General features: G+C 38.2%; 1 protein-coding gene across 14 annotated transcripts in view; it reads left to right on the forward strand.

The window, feature by feature from the left end:
* Positions 1–18,372, forward strand: part of FGGY (FGGY carbohydrate kinase domain containing) — a 537,121-nt gene that overhangs the window by 170,595 nt on the left and 348,154 nt on the right. The gene's annotated exons all lie outside the window — the stretch shown is intronic.

The following is an 18,372-nucleotide window of genomic DNA, read 5'->3' on the forward strand; positions in this document are numbered from 1 at the left end:
ATCACAACAACAAAGTCCCAGGAGGCCAGTGTCACTAGATCAAAGGCAATAAAATATCACAAGACTGGAAAGGTAGGAGGTGGCTAGGTTATGAAGGATTTTGAATGCTAAACTGGAGGCTGTAGGGAGCCCCTAGAGTTTATTGAGTGGGTGGTGGTGGTGATGAAACAATCAGACTTGTACTATAGGAAACCTAATTTAGGAAGATGGTTTGAGGAAGATTACCATTTGAAAGAAGAAGCAATCAAGGAAACATCAGTGAGCAGAAAGTTTCAAAACAGACACAGTTGAGTCAGGTATTCTAAAAAGATTTAAAGATGGCGCAAGGGGCAGGAGGAACAGGTGGAAAATGGAAATGACCTGTCAACATTTCTATAACTTATTAACTCATAATAATGGGATCAAAATATGTAGACCCTCAAATCTCAGTCCTCAATGAACTGTATGAGGAAGTGGAAAGGTCAGGAAGGAACACAACTATGGAAAGAATAACTGGTACAAGTCAAGTTGATGGAAACCCCACATAGATGGGAGACTGGGGCAAGGTCAGGTGTTGCAACTGCAGAGAATTTCAAGGCATCCATGGCTGTCAGAAGGACCCGCCTTTCAGGAGATCTCAAATTCATTCAAGTATGGAAGTAGCTTTTTTCTCATCATGTTCAGGAACCTGGTGACAAAGACACTGGTTGTGAGATGCAAAACAATGCTATTGAAAACTGCCTTTTATCTCATGCTCTACATGACCATGTACATACTCTGTGTACAACATGGTATTTGAGATCAATATCTGACTTTTAATCATTTCTTCCCAATACTACCTAGGTAGCCATAGGAAAGTCATTAATCTCTTACTAGAAAACAGTACTAATACTGTCTTCCCATCTATAAAGTGAAGTGAGTGGATCAGACAACCTCAAAGACAACCACAAAAATCTGTGATGCTATGAACTCAGATGCTTTGACTTTGAGCAAAGATCAGTTTGTGTACCTTGAAATCCATCTTCAATTATTTGGAGAGAAATCAGTTTTGTGATGCTTAGGCTCAAGGTCATACCTAGGGGCAATGCATGGAACACAGAAACAGGCAGATTTAGCCTTGGTATATGGGGGAAAGCCAATAAACTTCCTCACAAGTACCCCTATCCCAATGTGAAATGGGCTTTCCCAGAAGGAAGTCAGTGAGCCCTTCAGTCACACATTGGAAGAGCACTTGTAAGAGGTAACAAGCATTTGTCTAAACTGAACCAATGCAGACCTTGTGTGGTGGAGGATTGAAAGACTAGGAACACAAAACAGCCTCTCTGAGCTCAAACACCAATGATTTAAAAGGCTAGTTTGTTGTTCAAGGGGGAATTTATTATTAAAATGATCACCATAGAAATGGTTGTGGTCACATGGCATTTCATCCTTGAATACACTTTCTAAAGAGTGTGACTTCTGGACCAAGTGTTTTTCCCAAATTGTACATTTAACCAGATTCTTCCAGAATGCAAATATAATACGATCTCAAAGTCAAAATGTTCCTAAGTATGTCTTTAATGATATCTCTCCTGAGTCTCTCATGATGAACTTGAAAGTTTGTCCTTCTCTGAAAAGTCTTTGTATTGACAGTAATATGATTCCACCCTTATGTAATTTTTGGAGTTTGTAAAATAGATGTTAATGCATCAGGTTGACTCCTCTCCCACACAAATTGTCTTCTCCTGAATGGATTTTCATGAATGTTAAAGGTGATTCTTTGAATGAAGTCTTTTGCCAGCAAACTATATTGCAAGGTTTCTCCTCTGAGTGGATCCCCTCATGACTAATAAGATGGTCTTTCAGATACTGATCACAGTTCTAGGTTTTTCCCACTTGGTGGATTTTGTGATGTATCCTAAAACTTGATATTTTAATTATTTATCACAATGATCATATTAATAGGGTTTTCTCTTCTTTGTCTACTCTCTGATGACTAGACAGACCTGATGAGAATTTATATTCTTTTTCACACTGATCACATTTATAGTGTTTTTCCCTTGTGTGTACCCACTGATGATGAAAGAAATTTGAGTAGTCAATGAATTGTCTTTCACACAGATCACATTTGTAGGGTTTTTCCCCTATATGGATCCTTCAATGTATAGATAAAGACTTTTCTGAACAAATCCTTTGCCACGTTGACCACATTTATGGGTTTTCTCTCCTTTGTGCACCCTTTGATGCCTAAACATTCTTGATGGAAATTTATATTTCTTTCCACGCTGACCACATTTATAGGGATTCACCCCTGTGTGTCCCATCTGATGTTGATGCAAATCTGATAGATCACTGAATTTTCTTCCACACTGATCACACTTTTAGGGTTTTTCTCCCATATGAATCCTTTGATGTGTATTGAGTTGACTTTTCTGAACAAATCCTTTGCCACACTGGTCGCACTTATAGGTTTTCTCCCCTGTATGAATCCTCTAGTGTCTAGTGAGTTCAAATCTACATACAAAACCTTTACCACAGAGCTGACATTTATAGGGTTTCTCTCCTTTGTGGATCCTCTGATGAGCACTCATATTTGATGTTGAAAAGAAACTTTTATTGCATTGATCACATGTGTAAGATCTTTTCCATGTATGAGTTCTCTGATGGTCAGTGAGGTGATCTTTCTGAATAAATTCTTCATCACACTGATCACATTTGTAGAGCTTCTCGTCTACATAGATTGTTTCATGACCACTGAGGTCAACTTTTGGAAAGAACCCTTGGTCACAATGATTCCCTTTATGAAGTCTCTCTTCTATGTGCATTTGCTGATGAACATCTAGGTCTGATCCCTGAATGAACTCTTTACCACACTGATCACTTTGATAGAGTCTCTCCTCTGTAGGGACTCTCTGTTTGTCACAGATATTACATTCATGGGCCTTCATTTTTGTGTGTTCTTTCTGATCAAACTTAAGATTTTTTATGTAATAAAATCTTGTCCCACCCATAGAATATTTATGACATTTTTTCTCCCATGAGATTTCCCCCATGGGTGATATCAGATTGTGAGATCAAAGTTTTGTTACTGCTCCTGATTCAATATGATTTCTCTTCAATGGGGCCTCTTGATTATCTTTTTTGCTGATTTCCTTACCCTTAGAAACTGGAGAAATTGGTTCTTCCCAGTGAGATACAAGTTGCCCTCTCTTCATGGAGGGATGATTTTTGAGTAAAAGATTTCCATCAAGGTTTTCCTGGCCAGCAGATTGATGTCTGCTTCCTTCTAAGACTTGTGCCCCTGTCACAGATGTTTCCCCCTCTGTGCCCCTAGTCACATCCATTTCTAAACCTTGCCAATGTACACAACTTGGGTGTTCTAGACTATTGAGAACTTTCCCTTGAGAATCCACTGGTGGCAAGGTGAAAGTTCTCACTGGCCCTGGCTTGCCCCTGAGACAGCTACTATTGACCAACTCCCAGGAGTCTTTCCCTAGACCATCTGCTTTGGAAAGTTAAGACTCTTTCATTGCCTAGAATTTCTGGCAGAGCATTGTTGGCTGTTCTAAATCACATAAATCTTCTCCATAATTGACCAGACAGTTCTCCCTCCAGTCCTCTGAAAAAAATAAAGAGAGATTTTATTGGTGGTCAAGAAGTAGATGTTCTTTTCAGAAATTTCAAGCTCTCCCATTTATTGACAAGGAAGATGGGGACTCCATAAATCATTCCCCAAACCTGGGAAAAGAAAATCCTTCTTTATTCTGGTTGGTATATTACATAGTTTAGAATGGAGGTAGAAGCATAGTAAACTTCTAAGCATGACAACCAGCTCAAAAAGTATTAAAAATGCTTTTTCTTTCAATCATACCTTAATTTATTCACCTTCAGTATCTTTGATTTTATTGGAATGGAAAATTGCTGGCATCCCTATGCCCTAGTCTGATGTAGATCTTGACTTCTGTGTAACTAACTAATTGAAAGAATTACCTGCACCATTTAATCATTGGAAAACAGTCTATGGATGTCAGAAGCAGGGCTTGGACCCAGGTCCTCCTGAAGCCAAGGCTGACCTTTTCTACACTAAATATTACACTGCCCATGAGCAATCTCCATGTAGATATTTTTGAGGACCATCCCATCAAAGCTAAGACTGATACCATGGGCATTTTTTCATCTTCTTTATTCATTCACCACCCTTTGATGAACTGATGAGAGTGGCAAGGGAGCTATTCTGAATGACTAAATTCCAGCCAAAATCTTAGACTGATTGTGGAATTATAAGTCCATGATGCTTCCCCTGAGCTCTTTTGTTCTTTACCTTGCCTAGCCAATTCTGTTTCCCTACTTGCAAATCCTCCCTCATTCCCCTCTTGCTTTAGGAACAGGAATTAGATACCCAATAATCATATCCTATTGCTAATTCTTCAGGAACAAAACATGGTCAGTAGCTGGATCAATGAAGCTGAGCCCCTGAGTGACCAGCTTTCCCCAATCTCTACCTAGGAAATTGGACACTAATCCCTGAAATTGCAGGTGTAGATGTAAAAAATAAAACATCGATGAAATGGTGGAAGTGATTGAAACTAAACTAGTAGCAGTGATCAACAAATCAGAGAGCAATAACTAAATCTCAAAAGATTAGCGTCTGAGAAGATTACATACAATAGGAGAAGTAACTAAGCGGCTCAGTGGAAGGAGCTGGGTCTGGAGTCCAAAAAGGCCAAGATCAAATCCAGTCTCAGACTCTTAGAAACTGTGTGACCCTGGACAAGTCACTTAATCCTGTTTGTCTCATTTTTCTCATCTGTAAAACAAGGATAATTATAGCACCTATCTCCCAGGACTGTTGTGAGGATCAAATGAGATAATAGTTGTAAAGTACTTAGCACAGGGTCTAGCACATAGTAGGTACGGCATAAATGGCAGCTATTGTTTATGATTATTGGTAGAATATCCAAACATCTTCTGTAGAAGTAAAGAATGACTGGGTTGTGAATTTACAGCTATTCCTCTGCAACAAGTTCTGAGGTTTTTTTTGTGTACTGCAGTCTCAGGCATCTTATTTTGGGGAGAATATTGCTAAACTGAAGATCTTCCCAGGGACAATATCAGGTTAGAGGAATTACAGCAGATAATGTCAAATGATAATTATTTGAAGGAATTATGGAAGCTGAGCCTAGAGGAAAAAAGGCATGGGGAGGCATGGTAACTGATCCCAAACATTGTTGATTTCAATCTCTTCAGAACTGGAAAAATCCTTAGAGGTCATGAATTCCACTGTGCCCCCCCCCCCATTATTTTATAGACAAGAGAATTTAGACACAGGAAAGGGATTTGTCCACAGTTACAGTGGGATATATTAAGAGCTAGGACTTGGCTGCTTCAGTAATTTTTCAGTTATGTCCAACTCTTTGTGACCCCATTTGGAATTCTCTCAGTAAAGATACTAGAGTAATTGCCATTTTCTTCTCCAGATCATTTTATAGATGAAGGAATTGAAGCAAACAGGGTTCAGTGATTTGCCCAAAGTCAAACAGCTAGTGTCTGCTAATGTTTGAACTCAGGAAGATGAGTCTTCCTGACTTCATGTCCCATACTCTGTCCATTGTGTCACCTAGCTGCCCCAAGGATTTGACTAATACCATCTAAATCTTCCAGACCCTCTGCCCTTTCCGTTCTACTGTGATGCCTCCTTGGAAAAAAAAAAATAAGATATGAAACAGCGGTTTTGCTCAGTCTATTTTATTATCTTCTGTTAATCATACTTAAGAATTATTCTCATCCTCCAAAAAGTGATGGTCCATGTGATCATATATAGAAGAACACTCAATTTTTCTCAAAAGAAAAATTACATGCTATTATCCCCCATGGTTACAAATCACTAATGAGACAAATGAAAAATTAAAAGAACAAAATCTGCAAGATCTCATGGTTTATGAGTCCTCTAACTCACCTGTGAGACATGATTGCCAAATTTGCCATGTAACTATCTACATGTCAGCAATTAGCAAGCCCTACAAATCAGGGCTTGGGTTATTGTTTGGATGATTATATAGGCTTAAGAAACCTTCACAATATAGATTGAATTTAAAGGTGTCTGCATACTTTTCCCCACTAAGAGAGTCTTAAGTGTTAACCGTTTACCAGTACACTCCTACATTGCTTTATAAGCAATGTTTGTGTTCAGTATGTGTGGAATAGAAATCTTTAGGAATGAAGTCATCTCAAGACTGGGGGCTGCTGCTGCTGCTAAAAATAATAATAAAAACAATAGGCATTTTTATAGCCCCAAAGACTTTCTATTCATTGCCTCATTGGAGACTCACAATGCTCCTATCTTATACTCAGCAAATTGTCACAGGTGACAATGGGTGGAAATGAGCTTGGGGGAGGGGGACTGCAGGAATAAAGACACACCAATACATTTGTGGTGGGGCTTTGGTTCATCCAGTCATTATGGAAAATAATTTTGAATTATTCCAAGATAGTAACTAAAATATCTATATTGTTTGACCCAAATTTCACTTCTTGGTATACATATGTTTTAAGGAAGTCAACAATTGAACAAAAAATTGAATAATTGTTGAGAGCAACAATTTTGTGTGTGTGTGTGTGTGTGTGTGTGTGTGTGTGTTAGTAAAACCTGGAAACCAAGCCAATACTCAGCAGTTGGGGAACAGCCAAGCAAGATGTGATACAAGAATATAATAGGAATATTATTGTTTGATAAGAAATAATCAGGGCACTAGGTGGCACTGTGGTGCCCAGGCCTGGAGTTTGGAAACCTCATCTTCAAGAGTTCAAAACCAGCCTCAGACACTAGCTGTGGAACTCTGAGCAAGTCACTTAACCCTCAGTTCCTCATTTATACAAATGGCAAACCACTCCAGTATCTCTGCCAAGAAAATCCAAATGGGGTCACAGAAGGTCGGACATGACTAAAACATTGAACAACAACAACAAAGAAACAGTAAATGTAGGTGTTTCTGAAAATGTGGAAGAGGGGGAGATACAGTTAGACTTGACTATTAGGATCAACAAGCTTAGTCCTTGGGAAGGGTTGGAAGAATAAGCCTCTTTTCCTTTCTTTGTAGAGTTAGGAGCAATGGCATATACTGTTTGACTAGGTTGATGGGTTAGTTGGTTTTCCTGAGATACTTCTTTTTCTTATCCTTTGTTAAAAGAAATAATTAATTGAGTAGTGGAGGATGATATCTGTAATTATATACACACACATGTTCCCACTGCAAGTTCCTTCTGCCAATATGACTCCCAAATGTGGTCTAACAAGCACAGCATTACTTGTCCTTGCTTAAATTCAGATCATCCTGTTCTTGCTTCCGTGTATTTCTGTAGACCCCATTTCCTTAGATCCCTTATTTTTACTCCAAGTGCTTGTCACAGGGTTGGGCCCATAGAAGTACTTAATCAATCCATCTTGGCCTGAAATGCTTCTCCCTCTTCTTCTTGTCTAAATCTGACCTCTCTTCAAGGCTCTGGTCAAGTGCCATTTTTTCCATATAATCGCCCTTGACTCCCCTAGCCCTCAGAGGTTCCTTCCTTATAATAGACTGATGTTTTTATTTATTCACTGGGGCAAGGGTGGAAGTATGTCATTATCTGTCTTCCTGGAGAGATGAGAACCTCTGCTAAGAAAGATTACTATTGACTGATTTGTTTGATTTTCCACCTGTGCTCACATCGCAGACAATTGGAGCTCCCCTTCCTTGGGGAAGACCACTTGTTATATCCATTGTGATGGGGAATCCTTACTGCATGTCAATTGGATAGACAGCCACCAAGGTCTCCTCCAATTCTCTACATTTTGGAATATCATAATGTGTGCCTCCAGAAGAGTAAGGAGAAACACTTATTGGCACCATTCTTTCACTAGACCCTTGCATTATATCCAGTACAGAGTAAATCTTAAATTCTTTTATATTGCTGTGTTTGTTTTTCCATTTTTAAAATGTAGAACCTGAAAAACAAAGAACATTTCCATAAACAAAGTAGAAGAGTAAAGGATTCCATATGAAATTTTGAATCTCTGTTTCATACATGACAATATACTAATCAAACTTTCATAGGGATACATTCATAAATGCAAAAATAATAAAATTCATTTGGATCAAAAACAAACCTAGAAAATCAAGGGAAATAGAATGAAAAGGTAGAAAGGGAGAAAGCATTTTCAGACCTTAAATTATACATAATAAAACACAAATCATCTAACTCCATGGTTACTGCTTTAAAAAAAAAAATAGAGAAGCAGATCAATAGAACAGACTAAAGAAGGAAAAATGAGAAATAATGGTACTCAGTAATCCAGTGCTTGATAAACTGAAAAACTTGAATTGATTTGAAAGAACCTTTTAGTGAATTATTTTTTAAATCTCCGGGGAGAACTAGAAAACAGTCTGTCAAAACATCTTACATATTACACCTACCTTATCTTTAACAGTAAAAATTTTTAAGAAAATATCTCTTTCATAGATATTGAGAGAAAAATGGAAAGTCTTGGTCAAAATTGAGAAAGGCAAGTGTAAAAACTTGAATAAATAATTATGATTGCACAAAATTGAAAAAAAAAACTTCTGACAAAATTAATGTATTTAGGATGATTAGAGATGTGCCTAATTGGGGGAAAAACTTTTTTTATATCCAATTTCTGAACGAAGAGTTTGTTAACCAAGATATATAGACAAGTAACATGTGTGCATATGTGTGTTAATGTGTGTGCTATGTACATATGTACATAAATATATGTTATTATGTTATACATAAGCTGTTCTCTAATAGAAAAATGTTTAAAAAGAAAAAAGTTTTAAAAAATGCATTCTAGATTTTGAGTAGAACTTGGGTGAGGCGTTGAAAAGGAACCTAAGGACTCAAAGGTCACAAGGCGGACAATTTCATTACTCACAGACAGATTTCCATGTCCTTCAGTCCTGTGGGCAAACATCGGCGATGGTCCGTGGTTCATGGTTCGATGCTCTGGTGAATCTCCAGTTGAGAGCCCAGAAGTCAAGGATCTCTGACCTTGTTTCGGACTATTCTTGCTGAACAGATTCCCAGGGACCAAGTTGAAGAGGAACCTCAGCACCTCAACTACCAGCTCCCTATTTGACACAAGGGCACTGAGATTGGGGAAGTTTGCTAAACTGATTACGATCAGGAGAGCCTTGCATACTTAGCTTATGTGGCTCAGATGAAGCTGGCTAAACCAGTCACTGGGTACATAGGAACTTCCTTGTATATAGATGGGTCAATTACTGAGCCAATATGGAGTCCGTTAGGGGCCAGCAATAGGCCACCACTCAGAGAAGTCGATCATATGCCTTTTATAACTATGGGAAGATGTAAAATTCTTAACCAAAAAATGTTGGAAAAAAGTATAATAGAATAGATTATTTTGATTATGTGACATTGCAAGCTTCCTCCAAGCCAAATTAATGTATTTAGGATAAGTAGGGAAGCATTCAAATCGGGAAACAAATTTTTATATATAGTTTCTTAGAGAAGAGTTTGTTGTCCAAGATGTGTGGATAAGAAACACACACACATATGTGTGGGTGTGTTTTGTCTGTGGGTCTATGTAGATATTTAAATAACTACATATGCATATATATGCTTATATGTATATATACAGGTATATACATATGTATATAAGTATGTATATATAGCTAACAACCATTCTCCAATAGATAAATGATTAAAGGATATGAATAGTTTTTTTTTAAAGAACTGCTAACTATTAATAACCATAAAAATAATGCACTAAATGACTAATATATAAATATAAAAGAGAAATATAAATTAAAACAGACACACCAGTGTGTTATTGATTAAGCTGTCAATTAGGTTTTTTTTTTTTTTAAAGGAAAACACTTTGGAATTGTAAGGTTTAAAAAGACTGGGAACTTAAGGAGAGAGTAGGTTATGAAAATCTTTGAATGCCACTAAGATCTAATAAACTGTGAGTATCCCAACCCTCTAATATGCCAAGTTGCCTGGGAGGAGAACTTATCTCACAGGGTTTGGGTAAGGATCAAGCAAGATTTGCTATCTATAAATACATAGCGTGTGTAATCTGTCAGCTTTAATGTGCTATGCCTGTCATTATTAATAATATTAATAACCAAACTTTGACAGAGTTCTTGCACAAAAAAGTTTAAGAAATGCATGTTGCAAATAATAGCAAATAGCATTACTGATGAAATCTTGCTGCTATTTTCAGAATAGTTTTATCCCCACATCTAGTAATGCTATAAAAACTTTAGCAAGGATGTAATTTTTTGATATAAATCAGATTTGATTCACATTTGAAAATTGATGAAAATCCAAGATAATTGTAGAAATAGTGTAAGAACATGTTGCTGTCCTCGGTGAGTTCAATTCACCAGGTCAGGAAGAACTACAGACTAGCGTGATTTAAGAAAAGAAAAGGTAGGTATATTTCTTTATTCACTAACAGAAACATAATTTTAAAAATTATGAAGGATGGAACAGGGTCTATGGGTTTGTGAATAGACAAATGTCTTCCAGATTTTCAAAAAGAAGAAAAAGCTGGTTCTTTCGGATATAGCCTGCTATCCTTGGATTGTATGATTGTCCCAATTCCAAGATTATTATAGGGATGGCTTATATGCAATTAGAAAGGGAACCAGTGATTGTTAGGAGCCAGCACAGGTTCATCATGAAAAATTAACCTTTATTGACAAGATTGCAGAATGGAAAGATTAGAGGAATTCTGTGGATAAAGTAAGTTTACTTTACAGTGAGATATTTGATAAAGTCTCTCATGAGATCCTTGTGACATCATGGTGATCTATGGGATGGATGTGTTCAGTCAGATACATTTGGAACGCTCCTTGTGTGATGATCAGTGAATGAATGCCCACCAGGGACTACGACCTTAGCATTGTTCTGTTGAATATATTTATCAATGAAGATAGAAATGGCATTCTGATTAGTCAGTGAATAAACATTTATTAAGCTTTTATTATGTGCCAAGAACTAATACTAAGCATTGGGGACACAAAGAAAGGTGGAGGAGAGTTCTTGCTCTAGAGAAGGTCAAAATCTAACGGAAGAGACAACATATAAATAACTTCATACAGACACACTACACACATACACACACACACGATAAATTGGAAGCAATGGAAAGAATGCATTATTATTAAAAGGCATTAGGAAAGGTCTATTAAATTTGCATTTGGAAATGAAGAAAAAACTTGCAACTCAAAACATTATTTCAAGTTAGAATAAGGAGTTGGATGGAATTAAATAAAAATCCACAGGGATAGAGGCAAAGTTCTAACCTTGGGTTCAGGAAGTTATCTGTACAACTGTGGGATGGAGGAGATAGGTCTAAGGGGTAGAATATGTGGAAAAGACCTGGAAATTTTAATGAATTGTAAGCTCAATATACATGAACAATTTTACACAGCAACCCCCAAAACAAATAGTATTGTTAGTACTTCAATGATTCAGTGAATTAATGAATTTATTAAAGAGCATTATTAAGAGCTATGTGCTAGGGATTCAAAGATATAAATGAAACTTTCCCTGCACTTAAGGAGCTTATATTTTATTAGGGGAACTGATATATCCACATGTATAAGAGTGTATAGAGTAGATAGAAAAGAAATAGGAGAGAATTCCCAAGTAAGGAGAAGCACTAATAGCCAGGGGTATCAGGAAAGGCCATGTTTGTGCATAAAGGCCAACTGAGTGAGAGAACATCTGGCTTTCTTATTAATATTTTTCTTTTCTTTTGAAAGGATCTTTGGTTATTCCCAGCCGCTAGAAGAAACAGAGGACAGGCTAGACTTTTCAGGAGTGTTTCCCACTCCTGCCTGCCCACTTAAGAGAACACTGTTTCCTTGCTTTTAAGAGAGCTTTGAAAAAGGCCCAGGCTGTGTCTGTAGCTGAGGTGATCTTGGTTGTCTGGGGGCGGGGTGGCCCAGAGCCTGAAACATCATGCCTTCTGCCCTCCTCCTCACTGTCAGTTCTCAGGAAGGGTGCCAGCTGAGGAAATGGAGAAGAGAGAAAACCTAGGGAAAAAAAGCAAGCCTCAGAACCACTTCTCTGTGCTGTCCCCACACCCACACAGGAGAGTCCTCTGTAGGATCCAGCTGTCTGGCCAGATGTTTACCACCAAGGCAAGGCAGAGAAATCAATGTTCACCATCACAGGAAAACTGGAGCTTAATGAGTAGGACATTCAGAGGATTCAGGAGGAGGCAATTAGACCAAGGTTCCCACCCTCAATTTATCCACTGCTTTCCACCTTAGTTAACCTATTGTCATGCCTACGTTAAGTAGGTACTTTAGGGACTTTTTCAATTCTCCAAGTTTATTCTGCACTTGTATTCATTCAATGGGCATTTAAAACTGAGTGAGTCATATGATTAGGACTTGGGGTGTATGTGTGTGTGGGGGGGGGTACATGAAGACATATAAGACAATGTATCTGCTCTTGAAGAGATTAGACTCTATTAGGGGAGATGTTCCATGTGCACACATGACTATAATTCAGAATAGAATATGATAAGTTAGGGATGAATTTCTGAAGGAAGTGTTAGGCGTGTCCCAAGGAAAGAAAATGAAAAGAGAGGCCACTTCTATCTTAGTGAATCAAGGAAGATTTTTGAACTACAGCTTTTGGAGAAGATTTTAAGATTATATATTACTTCAATAGTCAAAGATTGGGAGTGGGGAGCATTAAGCTGGCCTGGTAATGATTAGTACATATCTTTTATTTTATTAAGCAACTATTATGTGCCAGATACTTTGCTAAAGACTGCAGAGATTCTTAATTTGGGGTACAAGAACTTTAGAAAAGAAATTGATAAACATATTTCAATATAATTGATTTCCTTTGTAATGCTATGTGTTTTGTTATTTGCATTGAAAAAAAATTATCATGAGAAGGGGTCCATAGTTTTCACCAGATTGGCAAAAGAATCTATGGCACTGAATACCTTCAGAAGCCCTGCACTATGAATGCAAAGACTTATTTTTTTTTTTTTTGCTACTTTGATTAGTCGTTTAGTTTAATTCTTGCATTCAAGGACCTTTAATTCTAATGCAATGGAGAAGAAAGCGATTACTCAAGGAGTGCCTGTCATGGTCTAATACTGTGCTAAGTGGTTTTACAAGGAGGAAGGAAGGAAGGAAGGAAGGAAGGAAGGAAGGAAGGAAGGAAGGAAGGAAGGAAGGAAGGAAGGAAGGAAGGAAGGAAGGAAGGAAGGAAGGAAGGAAGGAAGGAAGGACAAGAAGGAAGGAAGGAAGAACAAGAAGGAAAGGGAAGAAGGGAAGGGCAAGTGGTTAGAGAGCTGGACTTGGAATCAGAAAGAACTATGTTCGAACTCTGTCTCAAATATTTACTAGCTGTGTGATCCTGGTCACAAGGTCTATCTCCATCTCTCAGAATCTAATCTATAAAGAAAGAGGGTTGTACTAAATGGTTTCTACTTTCCTTCCTAGCACCAAAACTGTGAATGAAGAGTGTTTGTTTTTTAATAAATAGACAGCAATGTGGTAAAGTGGATAGAGGACTCCACTTGGATGGGAATGGAAAGGAAGGGGATAAGCACTTAGAAGCACCTACTTTGTGCTAGGTACTTTACAAATAGTAGCTCATTTAATCTTCACAACAACCCTTGTCCAATTAAGGGAACTGAGCAAACCATGATTTGCTCCTCCTCACACAGCTCATTAGTGGCTGAGGCTGAAATGGATCTTGAGTTTTCTTGATTCCAGGCCCCATTTGTGCCATCAATTGCCTCAAGAAGACTTGATTATAAATCCTGCCTCATATACTTATTAGCTGTATGACCTGGGGAAGCCACTTAACCTTTCTCAGCCTCAGTTTCCCCTTCTGTAAAATAAAGGTCATAATCATACCTCCTTCAAAGGTTTATTTTGAGGACCTAATGAAGTACCCTATGCAAACCTCTTTGGAAAATTTAGATTTATTTAAGTGTTATTATTTCTTAAGCATATTTTACAACCACTAAATAAACTGATGGACATGCTAATACAAAAATGAATCAGTCCCTGCTTTCAAGAAGTTTAGGATCTAGCAGCCCACCCCTGCAAATATTCAGCTCTCCAAACTTTTATGAAGTGCCTCCTATGATACATTGTGGCAACAACAAAGAACAAAATGTCATCCCTGACCTAGATTCTCCTGGACATGTTCAAGGGTTATGATCCTTGTTGGTGAAGGGAAGTCACCAAGTCAGTGAAAGTCAGTGAATGTTCTTTGGAACACTGAAACTTGTTTTTGAAATTAAAATATTGGGGCATCTAGGGGGTGCAGTGGATAGAGCACCAGCCCTGGAGTCAGGGGTACCTGAGTTCAAATGTGGCCTCACTTACTAGCTGTATGACCTTGAGCAAGTCACTTAACCCAGTTGCTTTGCCTTCCCCCCTCCCCCCAAAAAACCAGAAATTAAAATGTTGTTTCTGCATGACTTTGAAGCATTTTATATTTTATTTAAAGCATTTAGTGCTTTAGAAGCATTTTACCCCCTCAAGTTGATCTAAATGTTTCCTTGTGAGATGATGGACCCACTTAATTATGACGAAAAGGGTTTGCTAAGGAAGTGCAAGGTTCTCAAACAACTATGGATCATTAATTGTGAATATGAATTCAGTATAGAAAAATCCAAACTTATATGTGGAAAATATGTTGATTTAATTCAGGACTTCTGACATCAAATCTTCTCAACTACTCCTCTATCAACAAAAGAAATCCCCAGTCTTCCAGTTTCATATTTAGTTTTTGATCTTGAGAGGTCATCTGTTCCATGTGGCAAGCTTTCCTTAAGCCTTTCCCAACAGATTGACTCTCCCCAAAGAGATCTCCAGGGAAGGGAGGTTCCTGACCTCTTCCAGCAACCCTTTCCTGGGTTTCCTTGGAAAGGCTTCTGACAACTGAGACTTGATGATATGAGGGTTCATCATTAGCCAGTGTCATTATCCTAATCCCTGATTTTTGGCAGTTTTTATTTGGGAAGAATCATGAATTCACATAATTACAGAGTCAGAAGAGACCTCAGAGGGCGTCTAGTCCAAATCACACTCAACCAACAATCAGCTCTATTTCAGCCCCAATGCATGGTCATCCAGTCTCTTCTTGAAGACCTCTGGGAGGTAGGGGAAGGTGCTACAATTTTGCTTCTTTGAAACTCATTGTTTTAGGCCAAAATAAAGAAGTCAAATCCCTCTTCCATGTGATAATTCTGCAACTAACTTTTATAAGCATTAATGAGTACCTACTCATTAGTGGAAGTGGAAGGCATCCAAAGCTAAAAAAAAAAAAAATAGTCCTATCTCTCAAGGAACTTAGATTTAGGCAACCTTAGATCTGGAGGTGCTATAAACATAACAGTCCTGGCAAGGCAGCCACTCCAAGCTTTAACAAAAAGATTTATTTGAAGACACTGACTGGGGAAAAGAAGAGTGGGGAAAGAGGGCACCATGGCCCCAAATTGGCAAACATATGAACTGGTTATCAGAAAACTTTTACTGAGAGTCAGAAAGAAGAGGCAGGAAGAAAGAGGAACTATGTGACCTTGGCCTCATCTTCAGATCTGCTTACAGGTGAAACAGGCTCAGAGATGCCATGTCTGTTTCTTTGCTGACTTTCACCTCAATCTGCTAATTATTGATCAACAGTAGCTGAGAAAGTGTTTGGAGAGAAGGTAGGGCTCTTGCTATGAATAAATAACAGCTTGGCCAGGATCCCATACTCTTCCCTAGCTGCTTTATGCTCCCTTAACCGAGTCCACAGAACTGGCTGGGCATGGCCAGTGGGTATTTTGGACTATTATGAGAATCCGTGGCAGTCTGGCCAATTATTAGAGAGTTGTCCACAAACCTCAACAACAGGAATAACAAAGGACTGACAGTGTTGATACCAATAAATCTACAAGCATTTATTGAATACTTCTCAGGTATCAGATGTGATAACAAGAGTCGGGCATATGAGGATAAGAGCAAATAGAAGCTTACATTCTAAAGGAAAGAGGATATACACTTACACAGACCTTGTGTGGGCATAATATGGTAGGCATGAGGAAGTGCAATGTTGTTGAGTCATTCAGTCATGTTTAACCCTTCACGACCCCATGGACCATAGCACATCAAGCCCTTCTAGCCTCCTCTATTTCTTTATGTCTTTCCAAGCTCCTATTTGGTGCCATGACACTATCCATCTTATCTTCTGTTGTCCCCTTTTCCTTTTCCTTTCACTCTTTCCCAACGTCAAGGTCTTTTCCAAACTGTCCTATCTTCTGATTATGTGGCCAGAGTATTTAAGTTTCAGCTTCAGTGTTTGACCTTCCAGTGAATAGCCTGAATTAATGTCTTTAAGTATTGACTGGTTTGATCTCCTTGAGATCAAAGGGATGCTCAAAAACCTTCTCCAGCCTCGTAATTCAAAAGCATCAATTCTGCAACACTCAGCTTTTCTTATAATCCAGCTTTTACAGCCATACATTGCTACTATACGGACCTTGCAAAGTGAGGTCTGTGCTTTTTAGTCTGTTGTCCAGATTTGCCATAGCTTTCCTTCAGAAGAGCAAGTGTCCTTAATTTCATGGCTGCAGTCACTGTCTGTAGTGATCTTTGAGCCCAAAAATATGAAATCTGTCAGTGTTTCTATTTCTTCTCCCTCTATTTGCCAGAAAATGATGGGACCAATTGCCAACATGTTAGTTTTTTGGATATTAAGCTTCAAGTCAGTTTTTATGCTCTCTCATTTCACCCTCATCAAGGGGCTTCTTATTTCCTCTTCCCTTTCTCTCATAAGAATGGTGTTCTCTGTATATCTGAGATTATTGATATTTCTCTTGGCAACCTCAGTTCTGGTTTCTGATTTCACATAATGTATTCTGTATATAAGTTAAGTAAATAAGGTGACAACATATAGCCTCATACTCCTTTTCCAATCTTAAACCAATCAGTTTTTCCATTTTTCATTCTAACTCTTGCTTCTTGGCCCACATGCAGGTTCCCCAGGAGACAAGAAAGATGATCTTGTCCTCCCATCTCTGAAGACTTGCACATTTTGTTGTGATCCACACAATCAAAGGTTTTGGTATGGCCAATGAAGCAGAAGTAGATGTATTTCTGTAGTTCCCTTGCTTTCTCTATAATCCAGTATATGTTGGCAATTTGGTCTCTTGTTCATCCACCTTTTTGAAAACCAGTCTGTTCTTCTGGTAATTCTCAGTTCATGCACTGTGGAAGCCTACCTTGCAGAATCTTAAGCAATCTTGCTGACATGCGAAATGAATGCAAATACATTATCTAGATTGTGCTTTTTTCTTTTAAAATAGCAAGTGATATTTTCTTTTTAAAGTATTTAGATTCATATACTTGGAGGAGGAAGGAATCTCAGAAGCTCCATTTTTACAGATGGAGAAGCTGAGACCCAGAGAGGTGAAGTGATTTAACCAGGGTCACACAAGCAGTAAGTGGCCAAGGCCAGGTCCTTTCATTCCAGAGTTAATGCTTTTCCTATTATATGCCAGAGTCATGCCAAGAGTTGGAAGATAAAAACAAATAATTCAGAAAACAAAAAAAAATGAGATAATTGATCATTTGGGACTATTTCATAGATTTGGTGTTTTTACTATCCACTCAAGTCGTCAACAAGCACTTATTAAGTGTTTACTAGGTACTGGACCCCGTGCTGAGTATTAGGAATATAAAAAGAAATAAACAAACAAAAAGACTTCCCTTGCCCTCACAGAGCTTAAATTCTAATTCTAATCTAATATATATAGAAGTATCTGGAAAAGGGAGAAGCAAAGGAGAAGTTAATACACTTAGAGAGGCAGGAGTAGAGACCAAAGAGGAAGGAATGTGGGTAGTTTGATCCCTTCTCAGGGGTGGCAGAATATTCCATGGTGGGGAGGATGATAGGACATGGTGGAGAAAGACACAGGGAGAGTCAGGGCTGGAGGCTAAGAGGTGAAGGTGAAACCTCCAAAGGAGGCCACTTTTTGTGTCCCGTTAAGATGTGGATCGACTAAGTCACCATCCATTAATATCAGAGGAAGGGAGAACACTGATGATGATTCCCCTTTGAGGATTAGGGAAGCAGTCATTTTTGGCTCTGATTATGTAGATATGCTATCTTTCTTGAACGTGTTTCTGGCATATGATTGAGAGGAAGTTTCTGACTTCCCAGGAAAGGTATCTGAGATATGATGAGAGACCCTTATAAGACATTTTTAAAGAATTTCTTTTAAAAAATAAATTTATCGATAAGCTTTGTAGTACATCACAGTCTCTTTTCCCACCATTGAACTTCCCTTGTGACAGAGGAAAAAACATAAAATGATTAATGGGAAAATACCAGACGGAGAGATTATGGCTGATAATTTAT

This window comes from Notamacropus eugenii, chromosome 2 (assembly GCF_028372415.1).
Source record: "Notamacropus eugenii isolate mMacEug1 chromosome 2, mMacEug1.pri_v2, whole genome shotgun sequence".
NCBI lineage: Eukaryota > Metazoa > Chordata > Mammalia > Diprotodontia > Macropodidae > Notamacropus > Notamacropus eugenii.